The following is a 27,113-nucleotide window of genomic DNA, read 5'->3' on the forward strand; positions in this document are numbered from 1 at the left end:
TTATGCTGCTGCAGGGACCATACTAGCTTTATAGACTTCGTTTCTAATCCAAGGAGAGGGAAAAAACGGAGAAGAGACAGAGCAAAGGAATGATTTTTGATAGTAAATTCAGCTGGTGTGAATCAGCAAAGCTCCATTACAGTAAGCCAGCAAAACATCAGCCATTTGATCTGCAATGAGGTCCTCATTCCCATAAGACCAAAGTGGAACCAGACAAATCTCCATAGGCCATGTACCAGACTTCTCCACTAAACTCCCTTCTGTTGAGTGGAAAAGCCCTGATCAGATGCCAGGGAACTATCTGGTAAAGTAGGCACCATGGCACACATTGTGTGAGCTCACAGTCACTGGGAGGAAAATCCGCTTTATCGAGGGACTCTGATGACTTCTGCAGCCACAAGCCTGCCCCAGAGCTCCCACTGTGATGGCTGCCAGAGGCAGAGACACACTGCAGGATGGAAGCCTACAGGTTTCTAGTGCACAAGGGAGATGCACAAAGAACAGATCAGTGCAGCACACATGGTGTGCACACACACTACCTTCCCTCCTGAAACTTGCAATCCACTAACAGAGGGGCTTGACAGCTGCACACCTGATCAACTGCTGCCCTGGTTCCACCTTAAGCACAGCAGAAGAGAAAACAAGTAGCTGTGTAGTCTCCTTAAGAAAAGTCATATGAAGGGAGAAGATGAAATCTATCCTCACCAGGCAGGACAACCACTGTTTGATCTCCTATCTCTGTGCAGCAGGATCAGAAGGAAAACTCCTCTCTCCGTTTGCTGCCTTTGTTCTCTTTGCACAGCAGTTCCAGCACCCCACAGCAGGCAGGATTCCCATTTTGCAAATCCCCACCTTATTTCTTCCTTTCACAGTAACCCAAAATGTCACTAAACTGAGACCAGGACAGAGATTATGAGCTTGCAAACAATGGTGTAAGAGCCAGCATAATTATCTTGTTCCTAAGCATTTGATAATGCTTCCAAGTATCTTGTACTTAGTTACTTTCTAAGGTCCTGAACGTCTGGCTCTCAGGCACTACAGTTTTATTGCTACAGAATGAGCCAGGAACCATTCAAAAGCTTTAAGAGGTCTTTTTAAATACTCAGAATGAATTTACAGTGTTGGCTGCCTGGCAAACGCAACAGGCATTTCAAGTGGAAAGGAACAACCCTTTATTGCATCTGCTGTTGGCATGTAGAGCACTGTGATTGCTAGCAATTCCTCAGCTCTATTGCACGGCATCCTGCAGGCTGTTGGCTGGGCAAAGCCAAGGGCAGCCACAGGCTGGGAAGAAAAGGTTCAGGTGAAAGTAAAGCCTGGGTTTAAAACTGACTGGGAGACTTCATTGGAAGAATTCTGTAGAAGACAATCAAAAGCTCAAAGTGTCACAGAAATGCCTTGGTTCCAATTACCACCCAGTGAACCATAAGCTGGGCTCCACCAGCAGCACTTTCCCAGCTCTGTCAGCCCAGGACATGTCCAACCTGCCTTGCTGTGCCACCTCCCTGCAGGCTCATGGGGATTCAAGCAGCCAAGCCTGCCCCCCTGGGCATTCCAGAAATCAGGAGGTTTCAGGAGGACACAGAATCACAAAGGTAGAAGGCCTCTGAGACCACTTGGTCCAACCACCCACCTACCACCAGTACTGCCCTCTAACCATGTCCCTAACAGAACACTGACCCTTTCCTTAAATACCTCCAGGGACGGTGACTCCACCACCATGGATCTGCAGATGTGGATGCTACAGGGAAGAGTTTCTCCCAACTCTCCTGCTCCATCTTTGCCAAGACAAAGCCTGTAGAGCCTTCGCTGTTCCCATGGTCCCACTGCTCTGCTCTGCAGCTGCCAGCATTTCTCCCCCCAAAACCTGCAGGGTCACCCTGTCCCACTCCACAACAGGTCTCTTCCCTGCACAACATCTTGACCTTGTCATTTCAAATGCAGAGCGCAGTGCAATTATGTGAGGGTTCCTCCATTATCTTCTACCCTCCCCCATAGGGACTCTTTTCCCTATGAGGAGATGTGGGGCAGGGTCTCAGTTGCAGCCCCCTTTTCAAGATCCAGCTCCCATCTCCCATTCTAGGAGGGGTATTTCCTACCTTGGTAGGATACTGTTGCTTTGGGGCCTTTTTCTGCCCATTCTGGGCTCAAGAAGGTCCATGAAAATAGTATCTCACCTCCACTGGCTGGTAAAGGCTGCTTAGGAAAATATTAAGATATATGTAAGAGCCAACTGCTCTGTCCTTCCCTGGCACAGCTTCCAGAAAACCCAAGTTTCCTCGGGACACTAAAGGAAAGCAATTGGCAAAGAAAACGACAGCCAGGAAAATGTTTTCCAAAGACTGAACAGGATAATTTAAAGATGTTATTATTAATGATGGCCATCGCAGTGCTAGGAAGCTCAGTGCTTTTTCATACAAGGCTGAGAAAGGAAAAGGAACAAAACTAAGCATTGTCTATGAGCAGCATGGAGCTGTGGAAACCAAACAAGATGAACAACCAAGCCAAACCCTCCACCTGAGTGAGCTAGTGTGGGTCCTACAGAGTTCAGGCTGGAGAGAACCAATGCTACATCCCACTGACCAGGGCAGAGGATATTAAAGCAGAGCTTTACCTGGTGTAGGGAACCTGCTTTGGCAGGGGGGTTGGACACGATGATCTCTGGAGGTCCCTTCCAACACCTACAATTCTGTGATTCTGTGATCTGTGATTTCTAAAGACCTTTTGGGAAGTAAGCCCAAACTCACTGCAATTAAATGAGCCAAGGAATTGCCCGGAGGCTGCAAGAATCCCTGTCTGCTCTCCAAGCCTCCTGAGAGCCACCAGAACTGCTGTCACCCACATCACAGCCCTACGTGCGCCTGTGCTTCTGCACACACTGCTGGACTTTTGCCTGGGATGTTTCCTGAGGATCGCGCCGAGGCCAGCAAGCCAACCGGTCATTAATTCTCAGGAAGCACCCACCGCCTCATTGGTAATTACTTAAATAAACTTCCCTTTCATGGTGCCTGAGCCAAGGCCTTTCTTTCCGACACGTCCCAGTAAAGCTTTATTTAAGGTAAGATAAGACGAGGGCTACGCACGAGGGCTGCACCTGACTAAACACTCAGCCACGGGCGATGGCCGGATGGCTCCGGCAGGATTTCACCGCCTCGTGCTCCTCTCCCCACAGCCAGCTCAGCCCCATCGAGCTCACAGCGAGCAGGGAAACGGCCCGTGTATGATTTCCCCTTCTATATGCAGCATATATCCTTCATGCAAATCTGTCTCATAAATCATTGCATCCCAGGTGCACTGTGGAGTCATTTGCTAGGAAAATACTGTTCCAACCGAAGGACCCAACATACCGCAGTGCTCTTTATGAAGGGTAATATCCAGGATGGGGGTGACTTGGAGGCCTGCCAGGCTCTGAAAATGATTCATCCCGCCTGACCTTAAATCTTGGGTTCTGACTATTGCAGCCATGTTTGCAGGCAGGAAGCGTCAATCACTGCGCGCTCATTTCCCAGCCGTGGTGACAGAGCCCTGGGGCTACACGAGAACCTCCACCTGAGAACCTGTGGGTTACAAACAACTCCATATTAACCAAAACAAGGCCTCCACAAACACCAACCCAACACGTCTTGTAGAGCCTCCTTTACGCCTTTTGTTCTCTGCGACTTCACTATAAGCTGCAGCCCACGCTTTTCTCACTTGCATGGCTTTGAGAAGACTGTATTGGTCTCAGAGATCCAGATGTCAGATCCCAGTCCCAATGCTCCAAGAACGTCTCAGATTTTAAGTCCACAGCTCTGTCCACTGATAGAGAATTCTACCCAGACAACTGCTTGCTACAGTTCCGAAAAGAACCCGCACATCTCAAATTCTCAAATTTTCCCAGAGCATTCAGTATGTGCCCAAATAACTTCTTTTTTATGTCAGCAATAAGATTTGCTAATCAGACCTTTGACCCTCTTCCACGCAGACCACTGAGATATTTTAAAGTAGCTCGTGAGCGCAGGACTCATTTTTCAGAGGGCAGCTTTAAGTTACCAAAGGAAAGATCCATTTAAATGCAACGTCTAATAGCTTTGTTGTGGCAATAGGGGATATCAAAGAGTCAAGGGAGGAAGATTGTACTCAGCTGAGAATATGGACGAGCAGTCAGACACAAAAGCCTTTCTATGGCTCTGACAAAGAAACAATAAACTTAAGCTCTTGTAGAGCTTAGCTTAAGCCAAAGGGATAGAGAAAGAAAAAAAATGAAATGCAGAATTAAGATGCCCAGTCTATTGATATTAAGTACAGTAATGAGGTGACATGCAATACCATAAAAATTATTAAAGCTCATAAGAAAAAATAAAATAGAAAGACACGCGGGTCAGGGATTTTCAGTAATATCCTACAAATGGACATTTTAGACCACTTAGCACCACAAGTCCCCGAGGCTTTATCCATATTCAGCACTGCCAGTACCGTTGGGCACCAGCAGCAGACAGCAGGAGCTCAGCTCTCACTGTGCCTTGCCCCCAGAGCTGCCCTTGGGTGTTTTAACCCTGAGGACAGAGAGATGGTTGATCAGGATCGATCAGGAGCAGGGACAAATGGCAACACAGGGGTGCTCAACTGCAAGCACCTACAACTCGATGTGCTAGCAAGCGGCTCTCCTGCATACCACAAAAGGGATGGGGATGCCTCTTTCTCCCATGTAGCTCGTGGTTGGCATGTGGCACCAGACATGATTTCCATTCTCCAGTGTTTTCACTACTCTCAAACCCATGGACCAGCTGATGTCCACCATATATTCACAGCCAGTGTAAGCAAGCCCTGCTGCTCTGACAGCCCTTCTGTTGGGTGCAGGCAGACACACGAACGTCTGGCCCAGATGTCATGCAGGAGGGAGCAGATTTGCCCAAACACACACCAGGGACATTCAGCAAAATGCTTTGACCTCTGCCCTCCTGGAATGAAAACAGCCCCTCCAAACTACCAGAAAGGGGAAGAGAAAATTGTAAATGACTTAAAGTGGGATGGAAACCTCCGAGGTTGACGATCACAAGCTAATCTTCTTGTCACGGGAGCAGACTCACCAGGCAGAAGGGAATTCCTGCCTTTGACTGGCCTAATTAAAGGCATCGAACTCTGCACCCGCTATGTCTTGATGTGCCTTAATGCGATCTGACATTCGGCATACGCGAGGAACGCTGACACACACATACGGTTCTCATTGCTTGAAGGAGTTGGCATCCACAGTGTCCCAGCTGCAGCACGCTTCCCTGCCTCGTCCTGCTGTGGAGTGGCAAAGGGGGGATATCTGTGCATCCAGCCCCATCCAGCTCTCTCAATTCTGGGGGGCTAGACTTGATGCACGAGGTCCCACACAGGGAGAGGACTCTGGTCCGACCCAGCAATGAAAGGTCATTCAGGGCTGGGATTCAGAGATTTTCTCATGTGAATTGCAAGTGGGAGGCTCTGGCTGTCTCTCTCCTGTGTAGGGACAGGAATAACGTGTTGCTGTGCCTTTAGAGCGCAGGATAGTTCCAAGCATGAAAGTACAGAAGACTGCAAAGATCTCATATCAGGATCTGTTGGAGCACATTCAGAGGAGAACCACAAAAATGCTTCCAGGGATGGAACACCTTTCCTACAAGGACAGGCTGAGAGCTGGGACTGTGCAGCCTGGAGAAGGGAAGGCTCCAGGGGGACCTGTGAATGGCCTTTCCATATCTACATTTAGAGAGAAGGGGACGGACTCTTGGGCAGGATCTGTCGCGACAGGATAAGGGGAAATGGTTTCAGGCTAAAAGAGGGGAGATTTAGACTGGACATAAGGAAAAAGTTGCCCACAGAGGTGGTGGAAACCCTGTCTCTGGAGACATCCAAGGTGAGGCTGGACAGAGTTCTGAGCACCTGATCAAGCTGTAGGTGTCCCTGTTCAGTGCAGAGGAGTTGGACCACATGGCTTTAAGGGTCCATTCCAAATCAAACAATTCTATGATTCCAAAGTTCAGGATACAAGATGAACCTACTGGGTATCTGCACGCAGTGATGTGCATCACAGGCACTGTGTCCCTCACCTCCTGTTCCAGGTCTGGCCTCTGCATCAGGGGATACATCGCAATGCTTGACACGCTCCAGAACAGCTGGAGCAACCCTGTGAAGAAACCTCGCCTTAGGAATGGATGGGAAGGAGGCACAGGAGGGCAGCTGGCAGCAGGTGGTTCTGTGCTACAGGAGCACCTGGCGCTGAAGACCCATGTTGAGACTCAGACCCTGAAAAACAATAAAGCTTCTCAACGGCACTATAAGCAACTAACTTTCCTCTTCAGTTACTGTGTAAAAGATTAGAGTCCCGCAATACTATTACTTGTGCTGCAAGAACAAACGTTGGTCTGCTAGGTCACACGGCAGCAGGCTGTGTGTTTACATCTGAAGGTCCCAAGTTCATTTCCAGTTAATGATCCATAAGAGAGACTGCAACATTTCTCACAGGAAGACTGCTTGGAAGCTACAGATAGGCTGCTTGGGCTGGAGTAGAAACAAAGCAGTGAAACACTTGTCATGAACTATAAATCAGAAATCAGCGATGCTCTACAGGAACAGTAACGTTTGATGCATGCTTGTACCAAGAGCCAGTCAGTAAAAGCTCCTTCAGAGTGAAAAGAAATATAGAGATGGTGAATTCAGTGCGACTGAAATGCAGAACATGTTCAAATTCATATTTAATAAAGCAATTATTGTTTATTATTGAAGTACCAATTGATTATTAAAAACACATTTATTGAGGCTGGACCACAAGGTAACAGATACGTACCTCTGGCATAGTTGCGAAACCTCAGTAAATAGTGATTATTAGAAACACATTTATTGAGGCCTAACGATACCATAAGATGTGTATCAGTTACAGAGCTCTTAAAACCTGATCAGTGCGTTCTTAAGCCGTATTTACTGAGGGTTTATAGCAGCAGCAGAGCTACATGTCTTCATTTAGGGTTGCTAAGCCACACGGAATATCATCTTAATGCTCATTTGATACTTGATTAGGTCACATTTACAAGGAAAAGGCTACATCAACCAATGGGAATGAGGAAAAAAAAGCAATCGCTTTCCTGCTGCCAAAAACACAGATCTGGGCGACTATTTGACCTGTTGTCAAATCTTTTGCTAATCGCTGAGCACCAGATTGGCTGCAGCAAATGGACCATGGGTGAGCTGAGGATACGGCTGTGCAACGCTTCCACCCCAGTGCCTGGTGCTGAGCAGAGCAGGAGCCTTATAACCAGCCCTGAGCTCAAGCCTCCATCAGGTACTGATCAACCTGCACTCAATAAACCTCTGTTCTCCCCAAGGAACTTCACTGGGTCCCTCTATTTTGGCACCGCCACTGAAAACGGACTGTCACTAAAACTGCACTGATGTTGAAATAAAACAGAGGTTGAATGCTGCCCAGAAGGAGGGAGCTAAGCAGCAGAGGGGACTGAAACTGGAGTGACCCGAGAAGGAAAATATCCACCAGTGACATGATCTGAAAGCACGCAGACAGCAAAGCCTTCCACCATCAGCGAGCATCGTGCCCAACCAGCACAGTTCCTAAAGACCTTGGGATACATCATCTGGGGCACTGGGAGGAAGGGCCACTTGATCAGTGACACTGCACTGATCTACAACAGCTGGAGTTTGGCTCTGCCATTGCCAGGGTGAGGGAAGACACATGTCAGCCAGTGCTGCAGAACATTCAATGCCCCGTCCTTGGACGTGTTCAAGGCCAGGTCGGACGGGTCCTGGGCAACCTGATCTGAATGTGTGTGTTTGGTGGCCCTGCTAGGCAGGGGGGTTGGAACTACATGATCCTTGAGGTCCCTTCCAACCCGGGTGATTCTGTGATTCTGTGATCTGTGATTCAGCTTTGGAGCTACTTGCCCAGAAAGGTGGTGGAGCCCCTTCCTTGGAGATACTCAAGGTCAGGCTGGACGGGGCTCTGAGCACCTGATGGAGCTGTAGCTGCCCCCTGTTCATCGCAAGGGAGTTGGACTAGATGATTTTTAAGGGTCCCTTCAACTCAAACCATTCTGTGATTCTACTTTCTGCCTCCTGAGTATTTCCCAGAACAGGCGGATCCCCACCCGCCATCCCTCACCTCCAGCCCCACAGCACCTGCGACCCACTCTGCCATCTCCATCCCATACACAAAGGGCAACCCTACAGCACAGCTACTAGGGACATCCCTGCACCAGCTGAGCCTTCCCCATGCCTTGGGATGAATACATGAGATCAGCTCCAAAGGACACAGTGAGCCAAACAAAGAGGCAGGATGGAAACCACAGCAAAAGCAAGGATTTTGCCCAGATCATGCAGAACGGTTGAGGAAAAGCCCAGGGGAGAAGGGAAGTCTGCTCCTTTTCTTTTGCCATGCCTCAGACCTCCCTGCCTCCCCTGCAGAGGAGGAGGGGAGAACAGAGCAGAGATTACCAAAGAACTCCCCTAGCTCCAGTCTACACTGTTCAAATTTATATATTCCACTACAGGTGACATCATGATTGCTGGAGTCTGACAGGTGATGCTGTAAAATGCATGAAACCATAAAAATTTCAACAGCAGCAAGCTCCATTGCTGCTACATCTGACAGCACTTAGCTGCCCAGCTAACACAAATATTATAAAAGCACTCGGGAAAGAAATCCAACCTGCCTGACCTCAGTTTTGGACTAATAAACAGTACAGCATGACCAGATTTCACCCACATATAATAAACAGAGGGCTTTCAAAGAAACCAAAGCAGGGTGTTGGTAGGTGTAAAGAACTAAGGAAAGGGATGAGTTAAAAGCGGGCGAAGTTATTGCTGAATGCAGAGGGCTCATTTCCCAGCCTGGGCTGCCCCTCTGTCTCTGCTAAGAGGACATGTCCTAGATCTGCTCAACCACAGCTGCAAAGAGATGTTCACTGCTGTTACACAGCCACACCAAGATGGGCAATTCCCTAAAGTAATGCTCATCTCTGCTCTCAACGGTGAAATAATGTGCAGCCTTGTATCAGAAAGTTGGACAGTAGATGAAATCCAAAGAAATTACTGCCCTTTATTACACACAGTGCTAAACCATACAAGTGCGAAGACCTGCTTCTATTTCTTTCTGTCATGAGGTCCCTTTGGTCTCCCTGGGGCAGGAGAGCACCTTGCCTGAGGGAGGGAAGGAGGATGCCCTGCAGGCAGCAGCCTCCCCAAAACCACTGAGATGAGACAGGCAGGCACAGGCTCGAAATGGTGCTCACTTTCTCCAACGGAACTGGTTTCCATGGGTCTCCTTGGGGTTCATCACACAGACAGGCAGAAGGAGCCTGTCACCTTCTGCACGCTGTTCTGAGACAGGCAAACCCAAAGGTCCGTGTACACAGAATATGGGAAAGGGATGTTTTCTTGAGAGGTGTTAAGGCCAACTAAACAACATACAACTTTGGAAGTATTTCCAACTGGCCACCCCAAAGGCTTTATGACTGGAGGTGGGATCCCTGGAAACCATTGCTGGGATGTTCCAGCTGTCCTCAGCCACCTCTCGGGTCCCATTTCCAACCCACCCCACAGCCAGGCACCAGCTGCTGCTACCCATGCACAGCAAAACCATGATCACGGTCCCAGCATCCAAAGCCACCAGCGGCTGTGCCCAGAAAACAAGTGGGCAACCCAACCCAGCAGATCCATCAGTGCCAAAGCGCACCTGCAGGCTGATTCACGGTTAGATCACAGTGACAGGCAAGCAGCAGAAGTTGCTATAAATACCAACACAGCTCTATTAAGTCCCCCTTCATTCACACGACTGGAGAGCTCTCATTGAGCTGCTTGCTTTCAGGATGCACACAGGAGAGGCATGAGCCGAGCAGCAGGCACCCACTCCTGGGGCTGGGGCTGCTCCCAGGCAGAACAAACAGCATCACAATCCCTTTGTTGCCCATACAGTTATTGCAACTGGCAACCTCGGTCAAACTCCTAACAATGGTTTTAATTATTAAAGCTAGGCGTATTTAAATGCCAATTTTCAACCAAGGATGGCACTGCAAAATTGAATGCAGTACTTTTAATCACAGGTTTCAAGAAGCACTTCAGCGGAAAGTGTATGATTATTTGTTCACAAAATCATTGCTGCTTTTCCACCACTACAGATTTCCTCTTTCTATTGAAGTTACTGTTCATAGATACGGCTGATTTTTGAAACAACTTTTACAGTTCCTGGAAAAATACACATATTGAAAAAACGAAAAGCATGTCCACTGGACCGAGTTTAAATCTTTTTCACATAAATGGTTCCTTGTTTTGCAGTCAGATTTATCCGAATTAAGCTCAAACGATGGAAAGGTGATGGATGCAAGCAGTGATTAGAAGCACCCAACAAAGACCCATATTTGAGAGGACCTCCTCAGCAAGGAACATCACTGTAATAAGGGACAGCACAAACTGCAACCAGGTGGGACTTCACTTCTCCTGCTCCTCTAAGTCTCCAGCTACAAAAGCCCCCAGCCACACATTTGAGCCCCCCATCGATCTGTAGGTGACCCCATCCATCACAGGGCAGTTGGAATAGAAGGCCTTAAGGAGTCCCTTCCAACTCAATTGATTCTATGATTCTATTTTTACCAATAGAAGCAGACATTACAATAATTCCAGTGCGGTCTTTGCAGTCATCTTTATGCAGAGCAGAACGATATTCAGACACCTCATTTCAGCTAAAATAAAAGTGATGCCCATGGGAAGTTTCTATTTAATCACACCTTGGATCTCATCCCACATCTCCCTGCAAAACGCAGCAGAAAACGCCAACGGGACTTCCAGAGTGGCGTCAACTTCAATTCCTACTTGGGCAGCATGATGGCTCAGCTCCTCTAATTAACATGAGGCCGTTATCAGGAAATGAGCTCTCCCTGCCTCACTCAGGAGAGCAGCTCTGCATCGAGCACTCCCACCTCCCGCAGCTGTTCTTCTTCTGGATAATTTCCCCACCAAGACTCCAGACCAAAGGGAGCAGAAGCAGCTGCCCCAGCGGATGGAGCAGCACTAACAGAGCCCCAGTTAATTCCTATCGAGCCAGGAGATGGCACTCCACATCGTGCAGAGCAGCGCTGGGCTCTGCAGCCCCCAGCACCTCCCTTCTGTGCCTGGCGAAGTTTCTTGCACCATCAGCACCTACACGAGCTGCAGGGCTGTACAGGACGCCCAGAGCCACCCACCCATTTGTCACCACTGCAGCACCTGCAGCACTCCTTGGGCACCAGCTGGCTGCCAGCGGCTCTGCTTTGCAACCCAAGAGTCTCTTTACTGCAATTCCCCACTTTTTATGGAATAGGCAAAAAAACGTAATAATAACCGATCATAAAAAATCAAACTCGTTTACCTTTCAGGAGGCAGCTCAGCACAGACTATTACAGGGTAATTTGGTACATCATAAAGTTTCCTATTAGAAAAGAAAATAGGGCTGCTTGCATGGGCTGCCAATTGGAAATAAAATAGTAGTGGGGTCGTGATCATTAGCACTGCTTTTTCTGTTAGGCTTGCTTTCCATCAGGGTGGGAAGAGAAGGGAAATGGAGACTAGCTACAAGCAGATGAGAGAGGTCTGGCAGACTGGAGAGGTGAACAGGAGGCTCTGAATTTAGAAGGGATCTCTTCCTGCACCCATTGCATCAACAGCAGTAGCAACACTGCTATGAGTGAGGCAGGATGAGTTCCTGGGAGCACCGCTGTGTTATTCAGGATCAGCACTTTTTTCTTCCCTTCCCCTGCCCCTTCCCCTTTCCCTTTCCTTTCCCCTTCCTCTTTCCCATTTCCTTTCATTTTTTTTCAAAAAAAAAAGTGAAATTGAGATTAAAAAAACAGGCCTGCTAAGACCAAGCTGGCCTCTCACTGTGACTGCTCACCGCCATGGACAAAGGCCCAAAGTGCTGCATTTGTGTGCACTTCCCAGCACATTCCTCTTTGCTGCAGGCAAACTCTGGCACTGATTCTGTGCCTCCTATGCCCAACTATTTCCCCAGTTCCTAGTTGCACTCAGGCAATGCAAAGCACCCAGCAAAATCCAGCCTCCTGCCAGCTGCATTACAAAGCAGAAAGAAGTACCCTGGGTCTGTGGGGCAAAGCATGAAGTGATGTGACCAAGGCCCCACAGGGAAGCAGAGGCAGAGGCAGGGAAAGTGTGTGGGCTCAGGATTGCACTCCAGGATCCATGACATCCACCCACTGACATCAAGAAGAAACCACTGCATGAAGATCCAGGGATGTCAGATTAGAGTTTGGAGCACAGAGATCACAAAGGGCTTCACCACAACTACACTGCTCACACTGGGACACAGAAAAATGCCCCTCGTACCAACAATACCTATGGTCCAAAGCCCCGGCTTCCCACCACACTTGCCCCCCACTGCCTTTGCAAACCTCATGAGATGACCACAGGAGCAAGGTGCCAGGAGGAGAGCCACGCAAAACCATTCATCTCACAGCCACCCTGGTCCCAAAGCAGGCTCTGACAGATCCGCTTCCAGATACCAGCTGGGTGCGACGCTCACATGGGCTGATCTGTTGATGCTAAAGCCACGAAGGTCAGCAGAGAGGCTGAGCGCTGAGGTGAGTGTTTGATTAAATGAGGTTGGTGAGGGGTTTGGAGGGATCTGTTGGAGATGGAAGTGAAAGCTTTATGGAGTGCTGGTGGGTGCTCCTGACAGCGCTGGAAACGACAAGGATTTGGCATGGTTCTTCCCCTGCCATCTGACTTCCAGGCTCCAAAGGCACTGGGTGACTGATGAAACTCTGCTATGCAACATTTTTGGCTTTAGACTCCACTTTATCACAATGAGCCATGAGCCTCGTTCCATGCAAAGGGCTGCTCACGTTTACTCCAACATCCTCCTAAAAGACTTTGCTGTCACCCCCACCCACTCAACCCCCGCAGATCTGATAGCCCCTAACTGAGTTATTAGCCAACAGGTACAACGTGATGCAACTTTCAGTCGCGGTCATTTTTTATTACTAGGACTCATTCCTTCAACATTTTCTTTGCCTTCTGTCCTTCTTCAATTTTGGCTTTTCCTATTAATTAAAAAGGCAAGTTTCAATAGCTTGAGATTGAATTATAGGGCTTGTTTAGAGCAGGAGGAATGATCAGAGCAAAGGGTAGAAGCTATATATGTAATATATACATATACTTACGATACAGAATTTTGCTTCCAGACGTTTGGAACAAATTAAATAGAGGATCAAATTAACTAGTGATTGAATTAAGTGGAAAGCATCTCATTACCTAAAAGACGGAAACATGTGTCACTTTAAAACAGCTAAAAATAAAGCAAGAATGGGTCGAAATGAAAAGCAGGAACCTTGCAAATGTCAGCCAAATCTGGGCTCTGTTGAGCCCTCCAAATGTGAAGGCTGTAAATAAGGTGGGTTTTGCTGCATAGTGGGAACTGCTGGGAAATGATGAGCTTGGGAAACAGATGTTGCAAAAATGAACCGCTGCACATCGCATTTCATATGCTGGCAATCAAAGGAACATGTGCAGGGTGGAAAGGGTCTCATCTGCAGATCACAGCTTAGCAGGAAGGGTTTGGAATGCCCAGGACATCACCTTCACCCACAGGGAGATACCCTGGGCTTCAGATCTGTTACACGGCTGAAAACAGAGTAACTCTGCTTGTTCTGTCAAGTGGATTAACAGTTCACCGTCAGTCAATGTCTGCAATTTGCTCTTGCAGCTCACCGCCCAGAGAGTTATTCAATCCCACTGAATTCCAAGTATTTTGCAGAGAGGACCAAGCCTGGTGATACGTTTGCATCACTTTAACCCAAAATGAAGACATCCCGTGGCTGTCCTAATTCAGCACCTTTGTTCAAGGGCTCTCTCCTCTGGTTTCCTGACACTCAATTTCCCCTGAAACCAGAGAAAGACTCAGAGCCTTTTGTTTCATCGCGAGAGAAGTGAGATCGCTTCACGTGTTTCTCCCCTCCTGTGACACTGATGCTCATCTTCCTTCCTGCTCATCTGGGCTAATTCCAGCTACTCGCCTTCTCCTCCCGACACATTTCACTTAGCACTGCACCAGATGGAAACCGTACTGACCTGTCCCTGTGAGCAGGAAATCAGGTTTTCACTCCACCTAACTCCAGTCCCGGACCCAGTATGACGAACCAGGCTTCAGCCCTCTCCCATCTAACGCCGTATTTCTTCCTTTTGTTCCTCTTACATCACATTGTGACAAATGCGAGTGGAAGTTTTCCAAGACAAATAACCTTATCTTTGCAGAACCCTACGGCACCCCATGGCAACTCATTATTTTTCAATTAAATTTACTGTTCATTGGCAGTTGCTCTGCTTTAATTTTCTGCCATTTGTTTACTGAAGAACGAAACGCATAACACAAAGCCCTATAAAAGTCAGACTAAGTTAATTAAATGTGAAACTGGGAAAGCCTAACTTTGCCTCCAGAGCAGTTTTATCATAAGATCTCCTTAAAAATGTCACTTTTTGCAGGGATTTATTTAGACATATGCAACCACTATTAATTAAACGTGCGGTCCCTCCGCAACTCTCTCCAAAAGACACTTAGCAGTATTTTGTAACCACTGACTGCAGAAATAAGAGTTTGCACGACTCACAAAGCCAGATCAGGAACATATTTCTCAGTCAGTCCCATATCTTCAGCCCCCTTCCTTACATGATTCTGAAGGAGCCTATAAACAGGAGGAGGAACGGCTGTTTACGAGGGTGGATGGTAATAGGACAAGGAGAATGGTTTTAAACTGAGACAGGGGAGGTTTAGGTTGGATATTAGGAGGAAGTTTTTCACCCAGAGGGTGGTGAGGCACTGGAACAGGTTGCCCAAGGAGGCTGTGGATGCCCCATCCCTGCAGACATTCAAGGCCAGGCTGGATGTGGCTCTGGGCAACCCTGTGAATGGGCTGCTGGTTGGTGACCTGCACACAGCAGGGGGTTGGATTCAGATAAGCATTGTGCTCCTTTTCAACCCAGGCCATTCTATGATTCAGCCATGGTAAGTACCACCTCTGTTTGTAGCTGCAGCCTCTGCAATTTCCTTAGGTGAGTCACCACACTTTAGATTGAAAGCTGGGTGCAATGTATTCATAAAATAATAGAATGGCTTGGGTTGGAAGGCACCTCAAATCACCTATTTCCTACCTCTCTGTGTCAGGGTTGCTGAGTGCTAGATTTCCAAGCTATTAGTTCAATTTGACATGTCACAAATAGATTTTCAGTGCTAAAAGATTCCAAAGTTGGAACTTGAAGCTGTCTTCCTGAGGAGGAAAGGAAGAGCACAATCTTGTCAAACACACAAATTGGAAACAACATGAATAATTAACAGATGATTACAGCGTTGAAAGAAGTTGTCATCTAGGCACCCAAAAGCTAGTCTGAACAACACTGAAGTCAAGGCTTTGGTATTTTGTTGAGACATACTGCTTCAAAAGGGAGATGTTCTGATCACCCCTCTGAAGTGCCCGTATTTGGTCCATACTCTTATTGAAGGAATTAGCAACCTTGACTGCATGGAAGGAAGGTTTCTCACAGTACCAAGAACCTGAAGACCTCCTGGGCAGCCCAGGGGATGCCAGGTGCTGTCTGCTCTCATTTTGAGTGGGTAAAGGCAGGTGAAGGCCTGCAGGGCAGCATGGAGACGCTAGACAGAAAATACCAAAAGCATCAGTGTGTGCTTGATCTCCCTGCTACTGATCTCCTGGGAAGTAAAAAGCGGTGCTGAGATGGCAGCACCTTGAGGCAGGTGCAAGTGAAAGGCAGTGCGACGGCGTTGAGGTGAGCTTTACATCTTGGGCAAGGTGAGAGAAGCACAGTGTCAGCAGCTAATAAGTTTATAAAGGGGTTTCTTCCTCATGCCAAATGCAGCCCAGATTTATAACTCCCCCACACCACTCTGAACTTTCCGACACTCCTCTTGAAACATTTCATTATTGCTCCATTACTGTCATGTTCTCTTAAGGACCTGGAGGGGGGAGAAGGTCTCCATTTGGAGACCAGATGCCATTTCTATAGATATTCACTAAACTGCCCAGTGCAATAAATCATCCATTCACCCATTGGAAACAGGCTTGGAGGATATCATAAGGTGGTTTTTTTTCAAAAAAAAGAAAAAAGTGAAAACTGTGACATGCCCTATGTGTAACAGAAACTATCCAGAAACAAAGATGTTGAATTGGTAGCAGGGCACCTTCTGCTGTTTGCAGCCAGACTGCCTATCTGACATGGAGAAAGCACAGCAGAAATCCTCAACAGCCTCCACACTATCTGCAGACACACACCAAGACTCACGGCTATCTGCACAGCATCACAAATCCTGGCCAAAACAGGTCTGTAGCAACAGTTTGTAGCAGCTTCTCCCAAACACCCCTGGTTGGACTAACCCCAGAATGAGACTGGCACATCGGGGAGGACCAGTATGGAAGCACGATGCTCAGCCCACCCTCCAGGACACACCACCCAAGCTGAGCTCTGGAAAGCAAGTAACCAAGTATTTTCCAGACTTCAAAGCTGATTTGACCTCTTCTTCCTATGGCCAGAGCAGACCAGACTTCAGGCAGAATCACAAGCACTACAGCCCTCTCCAGTACTGATGTCCTGCACTCAGTATCCTTAACCAGAAGACCAGGTTTGAGGATCCCACTGAGCTTAAAACCCACTCTCAAGTTACGTCTTAGAATGCATATATCAACTGACAGCTCTCCTCCATTCTCTGGACAGACACTTCTACAGCATATTACCATCCAAAATGTTCATACCGCTTTGATACTTGTAACATGTCTCCATTTCTACATATGGAAACCACATTATATATTCCAGATGGAAATTATACTTTATTCCAGAGAAGGAAACGAGAGCTATTTCATAGTAGATGCATAATTTGTTGTGTGAATATGAAATACGTGACTGCCTCACATGTTATGTTGCGAGCTAATCATAAAAAAACATAATGAAAAAGGTCCCATCTGTCTCTAAATCCTATAATCCAACTGTTCTCAGCTAACTCCAGCTCTGGCAGTACCTGGTATACATACAGCAAGGAGAGTTTTCTGTGCCAGAGAAATACTGGAAACCAGAGGAGCATGTAAAAAGCTGAAGTTTCATCTGAGGCAGCCTTAGAGAGAGGGGACACCTTATGACACCTCTTCAGCTGGCTGAACTCATTCCCCAACTCTTCAAATCGTTCTTGACCTGCCTTTTTATCCGGGCTACCCTGTAATTATCTTCTTAACATAATTTCCTTGCATTTCCCCTAAGAGTCTTAATGGGATCACTGGGAAAGATCCAGCTACACATTTGAAAGCATGAGGGCAGAGTGCTGTCCCCAGAAGACCATGGGAATACTGCTGCTCATGTCGTCAGGCTTGTGATTGCTAACTGGAGTTTGCTGGCAGCTGAAGCAGATCTGCAGTGCTGAGTGCTAAGCAGGTGGGTCTGCCCTGCTCTGCTTCTAACGCTGCAGTTTCATTTATCCACAGCCAAATTCCTGAGTTTGATCTTACAGTTTTACTGCAGTATCACCCAAGAAGCTGCTCCTCTGGCACCTCATGGACCACTCTGAGGTCTGGCTTGGACCTAACATTGGACAAGGGGCATAAATGGGATGGTTACAGGCTCTCTGTGTCCTGGAATCAGGGGGTGCCAAATCTTTTGACACACAGCAGCTTTCACTCCTCTCCATTAACTTCAGGGACTCCCTCCCCTTTGCTCACCCCCTGCACCACCAAGAATCCTGCCCTACAGCCACAGCAGCGTGGCTACACTCATCCATCCATGGAGAAGATGAATCCCTCTTAGAGCTGAGCTGTGGCAGCAAATCCATTCAATGATGGTGGAACTCCACAGTTACATCACTGCTTCTCCATGCCCAGGACACAAGGATTTCAATGCCAGATGGAACAGCTCACTATAAAAGAGCCTTTTTTTTTTTTTTTTCCTAATCTCTAACAAAGTATTTCCAAACAAGAGCCCTTTTATTGTTATGCCACTTTCAAGTCATGATGAAGTTCTTAAACATCTGGGCCCGGGCCATTGCCTTTTGAATGTAACCAGTCCATCAGCAATTGCATTTCATCAGTATGAGTTCTGTCTGTCTTTCCCCAGGCCTGCACTCCATTCCCCACTCAAAATAGGCCTCATTTATCATCACTCCTCCCCTTCCCCCCGGTCTCTTCTCCTATCTTTCACAAGTCTGGCAGAAATGGCATGGCAGAGCCCTCTCCCCTGTGGGCTCCTCATGCTGAGGAAACACAAGGAGGACATTAGCAGGGAATTTGTTAAATGCATCTCCTAGGAGAACATGGGAAGCAGACCCTGTTATGCAGAAGGGCAAAAGAAACACAACCAAAAAAAAGAAAAAAAAAAAGCTCTGCCTACCACCACCAAACAATCTCCAACAGTCCTAACCAAATGAATCCGGATGGAAAATTCCCTCTTGATCCCATATGTGGGGACTGAGCACAGTGCTTGGGCATTTACAAGGACGTGATGCCAACAGGTCTGAAGGGAGCTGCTCACCTCCTGCTGTGCTGGAGGCCCCAGCAAGAGCTTCCCTAGCCAAGCAGAAAAAAAAAAACAATAATTATGCTTTTTTGTATAAATAGGGTTTAAAAATTGATCCGATGTCTTTTCAAAAATGTTGGGGATATCAACAGATTGGATATGCAAGGACTCAAAAAAAGCTTTTTCAGGTCCTAGGCATTGCTGTTTTGTTACATAATCCCTTCCATAAATCTATCAGATTGCATCTTAAAACAACTCCCCAAGCCCATCCAAAGGCAGCTTGACCCTTCCAGTCACAGCAATTCCCTGAGAATTCCTGCCAACAAGGATGTCTGCAATACTTCTCAGGTTCTGTTCCCTCTAAGTTGTAGATCCAAGATGGAACCTTCTCAGGTTTCCATCCCTCCACGTTGTAGATCCAGACTGTCCCCACCAGACAGCAGCCCCTTCCCTCACCTCTCTTCATCCAAAGAGAAAAAGCGCCTACCCAGGCAGTAAGAAGCCAAGACCAGGGAATCACAGAATCACAGAACTGATTAGGCTGAAGGGGACCTTAAAGATCACCTTGTCCCAATCCCCTGCCATGGAACAAGATCTAGATCACCCCTTGGCCATGCTAATATCTCTCCACCATTGAGGGTGATGACATTCTACCTTAGATACCACAGTTTGGTCCCCAAGTTTAATGGGATGAACCTCTGGCAGAGTGTCTCAGGCTACAGATTAAACCTGCTTACAGGATTACACAACAGCAGTTGCCTAGATTAAGGTAATTTTGCTGGCTTGAGTCCACTTAACTAAAGAATGTACATCAATGTAACCTAACTTCTCCTCAGTATTAATCACCCCAACACCTTTGTCCAACCTGTCTTTCACAAGCACAGCACTTACACCATCATTTAGAGGGTTCCATCATAGTCTATTGCAACCAACTAAAGACACAGATATATTTCAGCAAGTTTTGATCCCATAGGATTCTTCTTTAGTTACAAACTATGCAGATGTTTTAATCAAGAGGTCAGTGCATTACTGAATTAGAAACTAACCTGCAGGTGTCGTGGCCAACCAGATGACATAGAGATGTTTCTGATAGGATCTGCCTTCCATCACACCACAGACTGAAACCAGTGAATTTTGCTGTCTGTTGAGAGAAAGGCAAATTAGCAATGATGTTAATTCACACCTGTCACAGCTCCTGTGGATGTCCCCACACCCTCAGAACATGCCCACTGCATGCCCATTTCATCTGGAAATCTTCCCAGATTAGGACGTTTCCAAGTGCCTGCTTACTGCTGACAGCAAAAATCATATAAGGGAATACCCCAAAGAATAGCTAACATGGAAAGGGTAGCATGGAAAGGAAGGGAAAAGGGGCTGTGGTGAAAGTGCACGACTGGCCTAATCTATCATGTACATTTGGTCACCTCTGATCTTCAGTTTGTTTTGGTTTTTATTTCAGCTTCTGAGCTCCTCAGGAGAACAGCCACTGACTTCTATGTGTTTTCCAATCTCACCTCAGCGGCACCAAACAAAATGCTTGCACAGGTGGGATTTACTTCTGCGTTGGTCACCTCTTCTCTTGATTTGGTTGTAAATCCCTTCTGGATCCTTTTTAACACAAGAAGTAGGGAAAGGGAAGAATCCTTTTACCTCGTGGACTTGGGTAAAACAAAGCACCTAATTTCAAGAGCAGTTGCTTGCCTTAGGAAGCATGCATTGACTTTTACAAATAGCAGACAGCATCCTGAGGCTTCTGGATAACTGCTGTAATGTTTTCTGGCTGGATGGTAAACAGCCAGGTAACCATCTCAAAGCAGGGTTTGAGGTTCCTCCCGTTTTCCACAGAGACCATAATCCAAGATCCTACCAGAGAAACAAGTGATTTATCATAGCAGGAGTGCCTCGTTAAGATTTATTACAACCCCTTGTGATAGCTCAGGAGAACTGCTTGCAGGAGTCATCCAGCATACCAGAATGAGCAAGACAGCCCTTCAGGTGGAACTGTGCTATCCAAATCCCTTTACACTGACCTGCAATCCAGAAACGCTGCGACAGCCACAGCAGCTGTCCCACATTAACAGATGTGAACAACTTTTAACAAGAATCAGGCACAGAGCTGTTCCAAGCCTCTGCCGTAAAACTGATGAACTGAGAGGAATACAGCAAAGAGAAACGGGGAAAACACAGCATCATGCCACAGCTATTTGATGGTGATTTACGTCCCATTCCACCTTATCTTAGCTCAGCCTCTCAGAACGCTACACGTGCTGCACAGAAATGGCACTTCGTTCCTCGATGTGCCGTTCTGCTTCCTCAAACGGCGGTCCTGCTGCACGAGAGCAGCGCTTGCTGACACCCACAAGGCACACATGCAGCTGTTGGATGCACTGGTGGCACCTGCACGGCCACAGCACAGCCCATGCACAGCTTCGAGACGTGCGCAGTGCAAAACACGGCATCCACTGCCCTTGTGAGCATCGCTGCCTCAGCTGTGCTGACGTCTTCATCCACAGCCACAAGCAGCCTTCCCTGCACGGACAGCTGGGGAAAGAGGAGATCCCTGGCACGGAGATGACAGCCAGAGCTGCCAGTATTCAGAACCAGACTTTCCGCTGTTTTGTCTCCAAGTGACATTTTTGTTTGCTTGTCTAAAAATTGAGATTGTAAAGGAAAGAGGATGAATGCATGGCAGAAAGCACTGTGCAATGAAGCACAACATTCTGGGGGTAAAGTGAAACATTTTGGTTGTCCCATTGTTATTTGGTTTTCCATGACAAAACAAAACAAAAAAAAAAAACAAAAAACAAGCAAACTAAAAGCAGCAAGTTTTCCATTTAGTGTGAACACATTTCCCTTCGTGATACAGCAGATATCTGCATTTCCCACACCTATCCCATAGCATGTTGGAGGGAGGCTGATTGCATCTACTTACAGCATCAAACTCAAGTGTTCTAAACTGTGACAGGTAACCAGTCAGTATCAAGTTCTCCCCATAGCAATTAGAGTGACTTTAAAAGGCTGTAGAACCCAGAGCAGCTACTGCCTTTCAATGGTGAAATAACTACTTTTGTAGTGAGCTCAGCAACACAAGGGAAAGCTGCCCAGTATATGAAAAGATCCAGGACACCATTTTTGAGCTTGTTTCTCCCATCAGTGCATAATACTATCCAGCTCACACATAGCTGAACTAAAGCATCTCTTCTAGGAAGATATCCAGGTTCAAGGTGAGGCATCCAAGCAGGAATGAATTTCCCCCTCCCCTCGTTGAGCAGCTGCTCCACTGGGTAATTACCATGCTGCTCCACAGTTGTCTCATTTCCAACCTGAGTTCAATTTCCATCCACTGGATCTTCTTATATCCGTTACACATCAGAAATCCTCTCCTGGTGCAGGGAATCACATTGTTTCTGAACTTTCTCTTCAATAAGATGCAGGCACTGAGCTCTTTAAGCCTTCTTGAGCTCCAGACCCTGGCTCATCCCACTACAGCTGAGGTATCCTCCAACATATATCCAAGATGAGAACAAAAGTCACCACCCCATGTGTAGAGTCATAAACTTCATGCTTTGCCAACCAGAATCGCTCACTGAAACTGTTCCAGCTGCAAACCCCACCTTCCTGCCCCAAATGGGATGTGTCAGAAGGGAAGGGCAGGCTCCAGAGCTCTCAAAGCAGGCATTTACTGATGCTAGGGGTCCATCAGCCCACAGTTCCGTTCTTTACCGTGCCGTTGTGCCACTTCCCTGAGTTGCATGAGCTATTTGAAATGGCTTCACTCAAAACGGCACCCATCCCTGGGGAAGCCAACAATTCTCCACAATTCTTTAGGCACTTGCTTTGGGAGAGATCCAAGGAAAGGTTTTGTGAACAAATCCTTCTCTGGATACCGCTGACATCCAGAGTGAAGACATCCCAGTCAATGCCATTCCTTCTTGGAGCCCATTCCTCTACTGTCAAGTTGTTGTCCAAAGAAAATACTTTAAAATCAACGCCCTTAAGTATGACAAGCCCTGAAAAAATGTGCTCTGCAAACAGAGACAGTCGATCCAAAGCTGCTCAGGAGGCAACCCCCAGCTGCCAGGCTGCCTGTCACAACACTCACACACAGTTTTTCTTCAGTAAAATACTGCTCACCTTGCTGGACCCAGCAAGCTGCTGCTTGATGGTGAAAGCAGTACTAAAGAAGCTTGGAGTAGGCTGTGCCTTGCTGTATTTGTTCAGCTCAGAGCAAGGCAAATCTAGCCCTTGACTCAGCTGCCCTGCAGAAAGCACATCCTGACACGGAGGGAGCTCAGTGCTTCCCAGGGGCTATGCTGGTGGTCTCAAAGCAGATTTTGTTATCTCAGCAGCAGCTGCAATTATGGACCCTAAAGAAGCATATTAACAAAACAAGAATTGAATGATTTCATGAGTGAATTTAGGGCTTGTGACAACAAAAGTGCAAAAGTAATGTATCCAGGAAGGGCATGGGGGAACGCTGGAGTTTTCCAGCAGTTCGACCAAGGCAGGAGCAGGGAGCTGCTGAATCAGCCCTGGAGCCAAAGCAGTGAGCTGCCATCCTCTCTGGACCTCCAGCAATTCCTCGAAGATTTCACCCAGTTCTGCCAACACCCAAACTGAGCCCCCACTAAACCCCAGCGCCTACAGATACCAAAATACAGCCTTACTCCTGAGAGCCCAATCTTACACCTCTCCCTCTACATACATTGTGCCCCTCTATCCAAACCCACCACGTCACCTCTCTCCCAACCTGCAGCAACCTTCCTGCGTGCAACTTCCAAACAACAGCGAACCATGAAACAGGGACACAAGAGGAGCAGCAGAGCTAATTACTGCTTTAAACAGACAGGCTAACCATTAAGAGAAACCATTAAGAAAAACGGTGGGTTATCCGCTCCCTGCTCTGCCCAGACAGAGTGGCAAAGATGTTTCAGCCAGAAGTGAGTTCGTGGGCTCAGCTGTGAGGTTAATGGACAACATTTCACAGCCTGATGCTCAGAAGGTCAGGCAGATAAAGCCTTCGATATTTCCAGCTCTACACCCACATCTCCGAACAAATGGATGAGGGAATAACAAAGAGGCTCCTCCGGGCTGCTCTACTCCCAAGTTCAATCATGGGAATGTTGGGTTAAGTCTATAAAACAGTAGCATTTTCTCTTGTGTTTGGCATGGCAGGAGGCCAGGACTGATCTCTATTCAATGCTGTGTATCACATTTCAGTGCTCTCTGGGTAAGGTTATCAGCACTGACCTGCCAGTCTCACACATTCCTCCCCAAGAACAAAACTGTCCATCAAACATTTCTTTGCTCTGGAGATAAATCTGGCACCCAGGTTCTGTGCATGCAGAAAACTGCTTCCCCCAGGCCTAGCTGGCCCTGCAAGGAAACATCAGCACTGGAGGGGGTTCTGCTGGTGTGAGCACTGACCTGCTACCTGAGCCACCAGAGCCCTCTGGAACGTGCAGTGCAGTTCTGCAGAGGTAACACAAGAAGGTGGTGATGTAGCCTTGCAAAGAGCCAACATCTCCCTGCACCATCTTCTGGGCACCGCCAGCTCCTGCTGCAGCAACACCTCTCTGACGCCTGCAAAGTAATTAGCAACAGCTCTTACTGCTGTCCCCTAATGGGAGATGGCCTCGTTAATTACACTACACTGACTCAGCTTAGCGTGCTTGGAGATAATAAAAACACTGTTAGTCCTCCTTCCAAAATAAGCAGCCAGCTCTCGTTTTACAGACACTTACAGAAAGATCCCGCGATAAAAATATGACACCTTGTGTTTCAAGACTTTCTGTCATGCCTCAGAGTACCTCATGCCTAAATATTCCCTAAAAGAATCTGCTCACCCACTGCTGAACTGCCTGCACCAAACAGAACGCTATTTTAGGGTACCCAGCAGAAACAGCAGATCAGATTGAGGTGAAGGGGATGGAAGAACTCCGCTCAGACTGCAATGAAGCACTGGTTTAACATCCACCTGCACTGCCTTACAAGCACGGAGCACCCTTAGCAGTAGGACCCTCATGGAGCTCAGCTGCATGAACCTGGTTGCTCATACAGACTAATTACATGCTGTTCAGGATGTTAACACCTTTCATTTACAAACCACATCGCTTTCCAACAGTCTGTCATCTGTACTCCCTAAAGAGCCAAGGAAGCCCGCTTAAGCATTTCTCAATACATGCAGTGCCTAACACAGTGCATCCACAGAACCACAGCTTGTCCTCCTGTGTTTACAGGACAGAATGAATTTAGGAGTGCTCCCCCCATCGCTGTTAAAGAAAGGCAGAAGGATTGAATCACCTGCTAGATGAAATCCTTTTCCTCTGCTGATTTTTTAGGAAGCAGGGAAGGAACCCTCCCATGGTCACTGCTACATGGTAGGACTGAGGCCACAGCTTCTTTAAGGGGGAAATAATGGGTTTATTGGGGAAAATAAGTAATGCTACTCCCATTCTGAAGATGTCCTGAAGTGTTTCGTTCTCTTTCCCAAGTACATCAGTTCCAAAAAATTATCAGCATTTAATTTTTAAGGAGGGATTTAAATGGTTCTGGAGCTTGCAGCTGAAGCAAAAAATGAATCAAACGAAACATTTAAGGCATTCCATTTATTTTGCTAAATAATCCTCCTCTTAGCAGGATCAGAAAGAAATTAAGAAACTTCTTTTTTTTTTCTCAGTTTAACAACCCAAAGTAAAAAATCAATTATTCAGAGCTCTGGTGCTGAGCTCTTTTGAAAAATCTACCTTTCCAATATGCCTGAGATCATTAAAAGATATTACTTAGCACAGCCATGTGCACCAAATTAAAGGGATCAGCACTAGGTGGAAAGCAAAGGCTGTGTTTAAAACCAATCTCCATAAAAATCAGTGACAACATTTGACAATTGTTTGTATTTCTAATAAAGCAGGTGGTTTCGTCAATTATAATGGAGATGCAATCTTTCTTACAAGTAATGCAAGTGGAAATACTCAGTGCTAGAGAAATTAGGCTGGGAAACCACATATATACAGAAACAGGTCGTGTTCCACTGAATGAAAGAGGGATGGAAAAGTGAAAAATTAAAGGCTAAAGGCAAACTGAACTCAACTTCTTACTTCTCAACAGTGTCCTTTTAAAGAAACTACCCGTTAAGTTTTCTTTCCAAACACTGAATCAACAGGGAAAAGGGCACTGGGATCTGACCTTGCTTTAATAATACATTGGCAGTTTTTCCTTTTGAGGGAAAGACGTTTTATAAGAGGAAAGACAAACAACCCCAACAAGCTTAATAAATTTGTTCATGGAGAGAGCTGAGAAAGGAAGGACCACAAATCAGGACAGGCCCTCTGTTTTTCTTTCAGCCCTGTTTTTATTTTAGCACCTTTTCTTTAAAGAAAAGAAAGGCATACCATAATATTTGGAATACCAGTGGGTGTTAGGGAAAACAGAGCCTTACCCTGAGCTGCTGGGAGGAGCTCAGCCCTGCTGGGCAGCTGCAGAACCAAAGCACAGGGAGCAGAAGCAGAGCAGGGAGAGAGCCCGTCCTCCTCCTTTAGCTCTCGTTTCCACTCCTGGCTCAGAGGCTGCTGGTTTATTTAATTAACTAAGTGGCATCTCCCAGAATGGGTCCTGCTCTCATCTAACACAGAGCACAGTTAAGCCGCTGGTACAAGCCCTGTGTTCCTGGAAGGGATGTGATGGTGCTAAAGCATCTCACCAAAGTTACACGTAAGCTGGGGGAGTGAAAATATAAGGGAGGAGAAAAAAAGCTCAAAACTGGGCACTGCTGTCAGATTTGGGGCTGGATTCTCAATTGCCCAGGGTATTGGGGGTTTTGTAATTGCACAGGTTGGTGTACAGGGATCAGGTTGTTTCAGAGGTTATTGTACCTCCACCTCCACTCATACAAGAACAAGTACACCGAGAGCAGAGCAGCTTCCAGCCCAGATCCTAGGGGAGGCTGCAAGCAGGCAAGCAGCAGCAGCACAACAGCCTCCCAGCAGTCAATTTCTGGGGGACCAGAACCATGGAGGGGCCCCGTTGGGAATCTCTGTGCAACTCTAATCACGTCTTTCCTGGCCACGAGAAAATGAAGAGCTGTTGTGAATATGTCTGAGGACTTCATCCAACTCACTGCTGATCCTTCCTAACACAAGGACCAGACCGTGAGGCAGCACACAGCAGAGCCCCAGTTCCTCAAAGTGAATGGAGCACATCACTGCTCTGTACCTTGGACAAGTAATCCAGCAAGAGTTGGAATGAGGAACAGTCAAGATGTCCCTCGAGCCTCAAGGCGCTAAAAATTCCAGATGAGCACATGCAGCAGATCCACACCTTGGACAGGTTCTTGCCTCCAGCAAAGTCCATCCTGAAATGGGCCAGAATCAAAAGCAAGAGAAAATCAAACTCATTTAGAGATTTAGCTCTCTGTCCTTGAATAACACAAAATGGTTATTCTCTCTGAAGTTGGCACTAAACTCCACCAAAGGACAATGTCACACCCAGGCACTATAGACTTCAGTGCCCTAAAGAGAGCTCACCTTTCCCTGGGCTGGAGGCTGGACCACCTGCCATGGACGCCCTCTTTCCCCAACCCTCTCACTCATTGTGTATCCATACTCACCTCA

General features: G+C 47.1%; 1 long non-coding RNA gene across 2 annotated transcripts; it reads right to left on the reverse strand.

The window, feature by feature from the left end:
- Nucleotides 1-3,353: 3,353 nt before the first annotated feature.
- Nucleotides 3,354-26,801, reverse strand: LOC122168177. 2 transcript variants are annotated; one of them, XR_006171200.1, is made up of 3 exons: nucleotides 26,716-26,801; nucleotides 19,551-19,645; nucleotides 3,354-3,557 (listed from the first exon to the last, which is right to left on the reverse strand). It is a non-coding gene; the product is annotated as an uncharacterized LOC122168177 (long non-coding RNA). The 2 variants fall into 2 exon arrangements; XR_006171201.1 differs by lacking the exon at nucleotides 26,716-26,801 and adding an exon at nucleotides 23,932-24,003.
- Between the last annotated feature and the right edge of the window lie 312 nt (nucleotides 26,802-27,113).

Source organism: Centrocercus urophasianus, unplaced genomic scaffold, assembly GCF_019232065.1.
Source record: "Centrocercus urophasianus isolate 14NV4802_14NV808 unplaced genomic scaffold, USGS_Curo_1.0 seq_41, whole genome shotgun sequence".
In the NCBI taxonomy this organism is placed as follows: domain Eukaryota; kingdom Metazoa; phylum Chordata; class Aves; order Galliformes; family Phasianidae; genus Centrocercus; species Centrocercus urophasianus.